General features: G+C 44.1%; 1 pseudogene; it reads left to right on the top strand.

Moving 5' to 3' along the window:
- Positions 1–487: 487 nt before the first annotated feature.
- The window catches only part of LOC141417234 (growth arrest-specific protein 1-like), a 41,720-nt pseudogene continuing 32,765 nt past the window's right edge, over positions 488–9,442 (top strand).

Genomic DNA, 9,442 nt, shown 5'->3' with positions numbered 1-9,442 from the left:
TCTTATGACCCACTTAATCTCCCAGTCCACCCCAGATATAAGAAAAAAACTTAAAAGGCTAGAAAATGGCCCTCAGACTCCACAGGCTGAAATCTTAAACATGGCCTTCAAAGTCTATAATTACTGAGAAGAACAACAAAGGGCTGATAAGGACAGAAGAGACAGGACTAAATTCCAGATGTTGGCACAAGCCCTCCAACAAAGGCTTCCAACTTCTAACTCCCGAGGCCAAGAAAAATTTCGAACACCTCCTGGCCTGTGTTTTCAGTGTGGTCTTGAGGGATACTGGGCCCCTGCATGTCCTAAACCATGCCACCTGCTAGGGCCATGTCCTAAGTGCAAACAGGAGGGCCACTGGGCAATGGACTGCCCCTCCACCCCTCAAGGCACAGGGTCTAAGCCCCCCCACCATCCCTCCTCCCTAACTGATCTTTTAGGATTGATGACTATGGCTGATGACTGACGGAGCCCAGGACTCCCAGGCCCAATGACCTTAATTTCACGGGAGCCCGGGGTAACTGCCCTCATTGGAGGTAGGTCTATCTCTCTCCTCATAGACACTGGCACCACTTTTTCTGCCTTGCTGGAGTTCTGGGAACCTACCAAGCCTTCTATAACCTCCATAGTCATGGTAGAGGGAACTCTTACCCAGCCCTAAATGACTTCTCCTTTAACCTGCATACTGGGAGATACATTTTTTACTCACTCCTTCCTAGTCCTCCCTAATTGCCCCACCCCACTCTTGGGAAGAGACATTTTGTCAAAATTCCAGGCCACTTTCACCTTACACACATCCCCTTTTAAGCCATGACCCATTAACCCCTTGTCTCCATCCTCACAGCCCCTCCTTGCTATTATGGGTGCCCTGCTTCCACAAGCCCCTCCCAACCCTTTGCCCTTACCCACTACACTGGTGGACCCCATTGTGTGGGACCTCCAAATCCCTGCAGTCACTACACATCATGAGCCAATTGTTATTACTCTCAAGGATCCCTCTGTTTTCCCAAACCAACCTCAATATCACATTTTTGTAATCCACTTACAGGGATTAAAGCTTATCATCTCAGAGCTTCTTGCTAAGGGCCTGCTTTGCCCAACCCACTCCCCCTGTAACACTCCTATTCTGCCTATAAAGAAGCCCAATGGGTCTTATCAGTTGGTACAGGACTCCGCTTAGTCAACGCGGCAGTGACTCCTATACACCCAGTAGTGCCCAACCCCTACACTCTCCTGTCTCACATCCCTGGTACCATCACCCATTTCACAGTCCTGGACCTAAAAGATGCTTTCTTCACTATTCCTGTCCACCCATGGTCCCAAAACCTCTTTGCCTTCACCTAGACTGATCCAGATTCTCATACTTCCCAACAATTGACCTGAACTGTTTTGCCTCAGGGATTCTGGGACAGTCCCCACCTCTTTGCCCAAGCTCTGGCTAAGGACCTCCTTACCCTCCATCTCTCCCCAAGTAAACTCCTGCTCTGTAGCCCCTCTCTTGAGGATAGCCAACACACTGCCCTCCTGCTTAATTTTTTGGGAAAAAAAAGATACCGGATGTCCCCTAACAAAGCTCAACTGTCTCTCACCCAGGTGACTTACCTAGGCCTATCTATCTCCCCTTCTCATAAGGCTATCACCCTAGACCATAAGGCCTTATTAGCCTCTCTCCCTGCCCCCACCACCAAAGCTGAAATTCTCTCCTTCTCAGCCTGGCTGGTTATCTCAGAGCCTGGGTGCCCAACTTCAGTCTGATGGCCAAGCCTGTATATGAGGCATCCAGGGGTCCCATCCAAGAGTCCCTAGACCCCTCTTGGACTGTGTCAGGTCATTTCAAAACCCTCTTACAAGCCCTGTTACAAGCCCCGGTGCTTTGCCTGCTGGACCTCACTTGCCCCTTTTTCCTTTATGTTTCTGAGAGGCAAGGGTTTGCCCTAGGAGTTCTGGGGCACAGCATAGGGCCCTCTTTCACTCCAGTAGCATACCTCTCCAAACAGTTAGACCCTACAACCAGGGTATGGACCCCATGCCTTAGGGCCCTGGCAGCTGATTCTCTCTTGATCCAAGAAAGCAAAAAAGCTTACCTTTGCATCCCCCCCACTTACTGTTTACTCTCCCCATAGTCTCTCAGAACTCCACACATATAAGGGACTTTACTCTATGCCCCCCTCCCGTATTCTGTCCCTCCAGGTGGCCTTGGTCAAGGATCCCACTCTAACTTTCATCTCGTGTCCCCTACTTAACCCAGCCACTCTTCTTCCTCTCTCTTCAACACCCCTTGTTCACTACTGCCCCAAGATCCTTGAGGAGCTCCTCCCCTGCCCAGACCACATTCAGGAGGGCACCCTTTCTCAGGCTGATTACACTTGGTTCATTGATGGCAGCTCCTTCGTACACAATGGACAGTGAAGAGCTGGATACGCTATCATGTCTGATTCCACCATCATTGAGGCATGCCCTCTCCTTTTGGGTACTACTTCCCAAAGGGCAGAATTGATTGCCCTGGCCAGAGCTCTAACCCTGGCAAAAGGCAAAACTGTCAACATTTACACTGATTCTAGGCATTTCACACTTTATTGTCCCACTCTGCTATCTGGAAGGAAAGGGGATTCCTTGCTAAGAAGAACTCCCATTATCAATATTATCAATGCTGCCTTAATAGCACAGGTCTTAGAGGCTTCACGCCTTCCTCCCCAGGTAGGCATTACTCATTACAAAGCCCACCAAACTGACTGCTCCATAATTACCAGAGGAAAGAACTGAGCGGACACAGAGTCCAAGCAAGAAGCCCTCCAAACTGCACCCCAATTGACCATGTAACCCCTTACCCCAGCTTCCTCACCCCCTCTCACTAAATTCTTCCTCTTTCTGAAGTTAAAACTCTTCTCTCCTATTTACATTATGCTTTTTCATCCTAATCTTCATGCTCTTTACACCTTTCTCCACCAATCCCTTTCCCTATCTCCAGGAGACATATGATACCCTAAACAAATTACCCAATCCTGCTCAATTTGCCAGCACACAAACCCCAACTCCAATATCAGACCCCTCCCTTTCCCACCCACCAAGCCAGGGGATGCCTCCCTGCCATGGATTGGCAGGTGGACTTCAGACATATGCCTCCAGTAAAGAGGATTAAGTACTTCCTGGTATTGGTAGACACCTTCATGGGATGGGTGGAGGCCTTCAGTATGACCAATAAAAAGGCCCCCACAATGACAACGATTTTGGTCACAGATATCATCCCACAGTTTGGTCTCCTGGCCTCCATCCAGTCAGACAATGGGCCTGAGTTTGTTTCCTCTACTTCCCCAAAATTGGCACAACCCTTAAATATTCACTGGAGATTTCATATTCCCTGTCACCCCCAATCTTCAGGTAAAGTTGAGTGTGCCAATCACACACTAAAAAATATTCTCACCAAACTCTCCCTCGAGCTCCACCTAGATTGGACAAAGCTCCTACTCCTTGTCCTTCTCCACCTCTGGGCCCTTCCAAAAGACCACTCATGCTCAGCCCCTTCAAGGTCCTCTATGGCCATCTGCTTCTCCCTATCACAGTTCAACTAGAACCCCCTCACATTTCCCCCACTCTCCTCAATCCTCTCCTCACTTTTCTTCACTCTCTCCTTTGGTCTCATGCTCATGATCAGTTACCACAGCCCTCTGACACCATCAAAATAACTCTCTCCCTCCAAATGGAAGGTATGGTTCATCTAAAAAGTACAGCCACACCTGGACACCTACAAGAAAAGTGGAGAGACCCATTTAAGGTCATCCTCACCACCCCCACAGCTGCTAAGCTAGCAGGATTTCCCTCCTGGGTACATGTTCAAAATCTAAAACTGGCAGCCCCACAAAAAACTTGCCAATCTCTTCTTACAGGACCAAGAAAACTAAAGATCTCCTGCCTCCCCAAGATCCTAGAAGACAGACACACACCCACAGAGACTCCCAGGGCATAAGCAGGAGCCCTATGCCTAGGGACCTGGCATCTTACCTACTCACTCTTTATACTTCCCCTCTCCCATTCTTTCCTGTCAGTGCCTGCCCATGCTTTTACTCTTTCCTATATACCCTCTACTCTGAGGTTTTACTCTTCCCACTTCCCAATACAACCAGCCTCCCTCCTTTCTCATACCTTCTTTACCCCTGCTTCATAGATTAGATAGCCAACCTTTACCTCCAAGGTACTCTCTCAGACTTTACTCCTGAAAAAAATCTATTCATTTTCTGACATTCTCTTTGTCTTATTGTAAATGGTGTCACCTATGCTTTCACTCCATCCCTTTCTGTGGGTAATTCTTGTCCTCATCCCTTCTCTCCTAAGTATTGGCCTGTGGGCAACTTCTCCCCCTGACTTGAGATGGTCCCATCGGGCAGCTCTCTGTTTTGGAAACCTCACCCTGTGCACCTTACTCCTTGTGGTCTCTTCTTTCTTATGACTTGGATCTCTGCAAGCAGGCCCCCTTTCCACCCATGCCAGCCATTTACAGCATATACCATCATGCAAAAAGTGTGCTATAGCACCGCTACTTTATGCCAACATCTTAATCAAAAATATTGGACGAGAATCGGCAAAGGCAACCATGCTGGCTATTGCTGCCATGGGAAGAGGGGCAACAGGTATGCTGGACTTACCTCTCACAGCTTGGTATATCTGATGGAGGTGGAGTCTAGGATGAGGCCCTCTGGAAGGTCCTCCACACCCAGGTACCTCAAAGACTAAATGACTTATTCTTTCCCACCAGGAAGCCTCTTAAAATTCCTTTACACATGCTGTCCCTTTCTGAAACCCTTCTCCTCCATGTCATAAATACCACTCATCAACTACTCAACCACACCAATCCTACTCTAGTCCATGGTTGTTGGATGTGTCAGCAGACTGCCCTTCTCAGGTCATCACCAGCCCCATAAACATTTCCACACCCTTTAGCATAAACTGTTCCTTCACCAAAAGACCCACCGCCTCCACTCTTTCCCCAGTTCCCCTCTCCCAACCAGCCCCTCTTTGCCTGCAGAGTTCTCAGGGATAGTTGGGGTGCACTCCCTGGTGGCCAAAAAATGTCACACCACTAGAGCAGCCAAAAAACCAGAAACAATATCTGCTGCCCCCCATTCCCGGGACTCTTTCTATGTAGTTAAAGTGTATACCCCTGTTTATCCCAAGCCTGGAAGGGTATTTGCACTCTGGTATTTTTGGTTCCTGACATGGAAGATCAGGACCTACCCATCCCCCTCACTGCACGACTTCGATCTAAAAGGGCAATTCAGGCTATTCCCTTGTTAGCTACTCTGGGAATAACAGCTTCCATGGGAATGGTGGCTGTGGAAATAGGAACCTCTGTCCACTACTACACAAAACTCTCTAGTCAATTGATAAGTGATCTTCAAATGGTGGCTGAGTCTATCCTAACCTTACAAAAACAACTTGACTCCCTAGCCTCAGTTGTACTCCAAAACCAATGAGACCTTGACCTGCTGACTGCAGAGAAGGGTGGTCTCTGCCTATTTTTACAAGAAGAGTGCTGCTTTTATGTTAACCAGTCAGGAGTAGAAAAAAATAAAATTAGGGAACTCCAGGATCAATTAGAAAGACAGAGAAGGGAGTTGGAGGACTCTTGGAACCCTCTAGGGAACAACATTTCACAGTGGTTTTCCTGGCTGATGCCCATCCTGATGCCTATGTTTCTTGCTCTCATATTCTTCAGCTTCCTCCCTTGTATCATAAGAACGGTACAAAGATTTCTTTTAGACTCCATGTCTGTTATTGCTAATCAAAAATTTAACCAGTTATACCTCCAGGGATATCAACTTCTCCAAAACTGCCCAGAAAAACTGCTGTAAAGGCCCCATCCAAGACGCACAGGAGCCTGAGGATCCTGCCCCATACAACACCCCCTGCCAGCAGGAAGCAGCTAAAGAGACCGATGCTTCTCTCCAATTCCTGATCCTCAGCCCCTACCTTCATCATTATTAAAGAAAAAATGGGGGAATGATAGAACAATAATGCCACCATTTTATAAATCAGCCGCCATTTTATCCTCAGGCCTCACCTCTTGGAAAATGGAGCCATTCCCAATAACAGCCCTGCCCTTTAGCAAAACTTCCCATGCTCCAAGAAGTGGAGCTCCATCCAAGCTCCACTCCCATCAGGGACCCCTGCACATGTGCCAACCTCTTACCTCCCTCTTCTATAAAAAGCCATGCCTGGCCCAGACTCACTCTCTTCCTGCACCATCTTTCCCAGGTCAGCCAGAGGACTCGCGCCTGTCATTAAACCCTGCCCTTGGACGTGACATTTGCTCGTAAGCTGTCTTTGTGAGCAGCATTTTTTCTAACAAAAGCCTGAAAAGAAACTTGTGGTAATGGGAATAGTGGAAGTGTCTGTAATATTTTACCAACTTGTCTTTAAGTTTAAAAAGAAAAAAATTGAATAATCATCCAGAGAGCATTTGTAGAATGAAATGAGAAAATTAACAGGAAATTCTAAGTTTTACATGTAGACAAAAGAATAACTTCTGATTTGATATTTGTTGACTCATAATTTAACAATTATGATGTTAAATTGATGCAAAATGATGTTTATTACTACTTTCAAGGTATGTGAAACATATCAGATTTGCCTCAGAAGACTAAAGTCATTTACTTTAAAGTTCATGATAAAGCTTTATAACTACCAGCTGCATGAACCAAACAGGATGGCAGGTGAGAATGTGCTACATAAGAAGCAAAATAGGAGGATGGCCAAACAGCAATTAGAAAGCAACACTGAATTTATTGCTTCCCTAGCAAGGGAAGAATACAGCATCCAAGACAGAAAGTGAAGGGGTTATCTATAGGACAAAAAGATATAAGAAACCATACTAATTGGGTGAGAAGTGCATTCAAATTATGCATTTGATTTATGAACTGTAAACTCTTCTTTACAATGGGTTTCTTTCAGAGTTTGTATCACCAATATGGAGAAACCTGGTTTCATATAAGTCTGGTATGAAAAGAGAAAATCTCAGAAAGCCTAGGGTCATGACTGCATACACTTACTCAAATATTAGCAGGATAATTCAACAGATGTCCTTCTCATGTGCCCTCTTACCTTGGAATTTCCTAGAGGTACCATCCATTTCTTAAATTTAAGAAAAATTTTGTACTAAATGATAATAAATGCTTAATACAAATTGAAACTTATAAGATTTGCATTTTTGTGTGGTACTGGGGTTCAAACCCAGTGCTTTGAACTTGCTAAGCAGGTACCCTACCACTTGAGTCACGCCTCCAGCCCTTTTCGCTCTGGTTATTTTGAAGATACTGTCTTGCTCTTTGCTCAAGCCAGCGTTGACTTCAACCTCCAATTTTACATTTCCTGCTATCTCTGGGATGGCAGACACAAACACCACACCCAACTTTGTTCCATTGAAATGGGGTTTTGGAAACTCTTTTTTCCCCAAGCTGGCCTGAATTGTGATCCTCCTGATCTCAGCCTCAAAGTAGCTTGGGATTACATGCACGTTCCGCTGCATCTAACTATTGGTTGAGATGAGGTCTCTCGAACTTTTTGCCTTTGCTGGCCTTGAACTGTGATCCTCCTAATCTCAGCCTGTCAAAGATTTGCATTTTTTTTGAGGAATGACATCAGAAAGATAGCAGAGTAGGAACATCAGGCCCTTTTTTCATAAGTGAAACATTACACATATACTGACTAAAATAACTCTGTAGGAGCTCTAGAAACTAATCAAAGATCTACAGCAACCACACAAACATGGAATCAAAGAATAACCACATTCAAAACATTAGGAAATTCCATGGCATTTCCACCTGCTCTGTCAAACCCTCCCACGGAGGCATGGGGTGGTAAGGAGTAAGTAGTCGAACTGCTGGTTTCCTTTCAGGCAGGGAGTAGATTAGAAATTATTTGCAACTTTGTTTGTGGGATCCCAAACGAACTGGTTTCTGTCTTTTATGGCTCAGTTCATGGTGTGGATCTCAGCCTGGTGGAAAGTTGGTAGCAGGCATCAGGACACATGGAAACAACAGGGGAAAACAGACCTGTGCATGTCTGGGGGTGAGAAATTATGGACATAGTAGTACAGTAGAACATCTAAGGCCCAACAAGAAGCTGGAGCAAGACTCTGGGAAACTGATGAGCATGCAGCCATGCATATGAGAGAAATTTAGAGGTGGGGGGAGGCACACATCAAGGCCCAGAAAATACACATTCCCAAAAAGATCTGGAAAATTGGTAAAGCTTCACATAGATTAAGGGGGAAAAAAAAGAACAGGAAAATTACTAGAATCAAAATTTAAAGTGGTGCATTACAACCAATTCTATCAAAACCAAAAGGATTATAAGAATGTACTAGGAACAATTATTAGTATTACCAACAAATTGAATAACTTAGGTGAAATGTATTAATTCCTAGAAATAAATTAAAAAGTTACAAAGAAACATACAATCTGCACACAATTATAAACTACTACTAAGATTTTATCAAAAAAAAGTCACAACAGAGAAAAGCCCTGAACTGATGGCTTCACATTTAAAGAATTAACACCAATCATTTTCCAACTACTCCAAAAAATTAAAAAGTAGAGAAAACTTTCACAGTCAGAGGCTTCATTGCCTTGCCAACAAAACTAAAGACACTTCAAGAAAAGAAAAATTCCAGCATCACTTGTGGATTTTTATAGCACAAAAACCTTGAACAGCATGAATTTAAAAGTCAAATTCAACAACAAGCATTTATTCATGATAACCACATGAAATTTATTCCTGGAATGTAAGTTTGTTTTGACATACAAAAGTCAATCCGTGCAATATATCACATTAACAGGAAAAAAAAGACTATGTGATTATCCAACACCTGAAGGAAAAGCCTTTGGCAAAATTTAACATTATTTTTTAACGAAAACACTCACCAAATTAGGACTAAAAGAAATTACTATAAAATAATAAAAGTCATACCTGAAAAGTTGAAAGCTTTTCCTCTAATATCAGGAAGAAGAAAATGGTATCTACCCACACCACTTCTATTCAACATAGTACTGGATGTCCTAGCCATAGAAATCAAGCAAGATAAAGGAATAAAAGGGCTAGTGAGGTAGTACATGTCTATAATTCTAGCATTCAGGTGGCTGAGGCAGAAGAATCAAGTTTAAGGCCAGCTTGAGCTACATGGCAAGACTCTACCTCAAATAACCAAGAGAAGAAAAAACAATAAAGAAATGAAAGGCCTCCAAATCAAAAAGGAACAATTCAAATCATCTCTGTTTGTAGGTAACCTGATAATATTATCAATAGAAAACTTTAAAAATTTTACACAGACACACTAGTTTCAGGTTCCAAAATACACAAAGACTAGTTGTGTTTCTGTACACTAACTATGAAGATTCAAAAAAATGATGCTGAGAAAAACATTTCATTTACAGTTGTGTTAAAAGAGTAAAAT

Source organism: Castor canadensis, chromosome 15, assembly GCF_047511655.1.
Source record: "Castor canadensis chromosome 15, mCasCan1.hap1v2, whole genome shotgun sequence".
Lineage (NCBI taxonomy): Eukaryota > Metazoa > Chordata > Mammalia > Rodentia > Castoridae > Castor > Castor canadensis.
The sequence above is the reverse complement of the archived record's forward strand: the minus strand, read 5'-3'. Positions and strand labels throughout refer to the sequence as shown.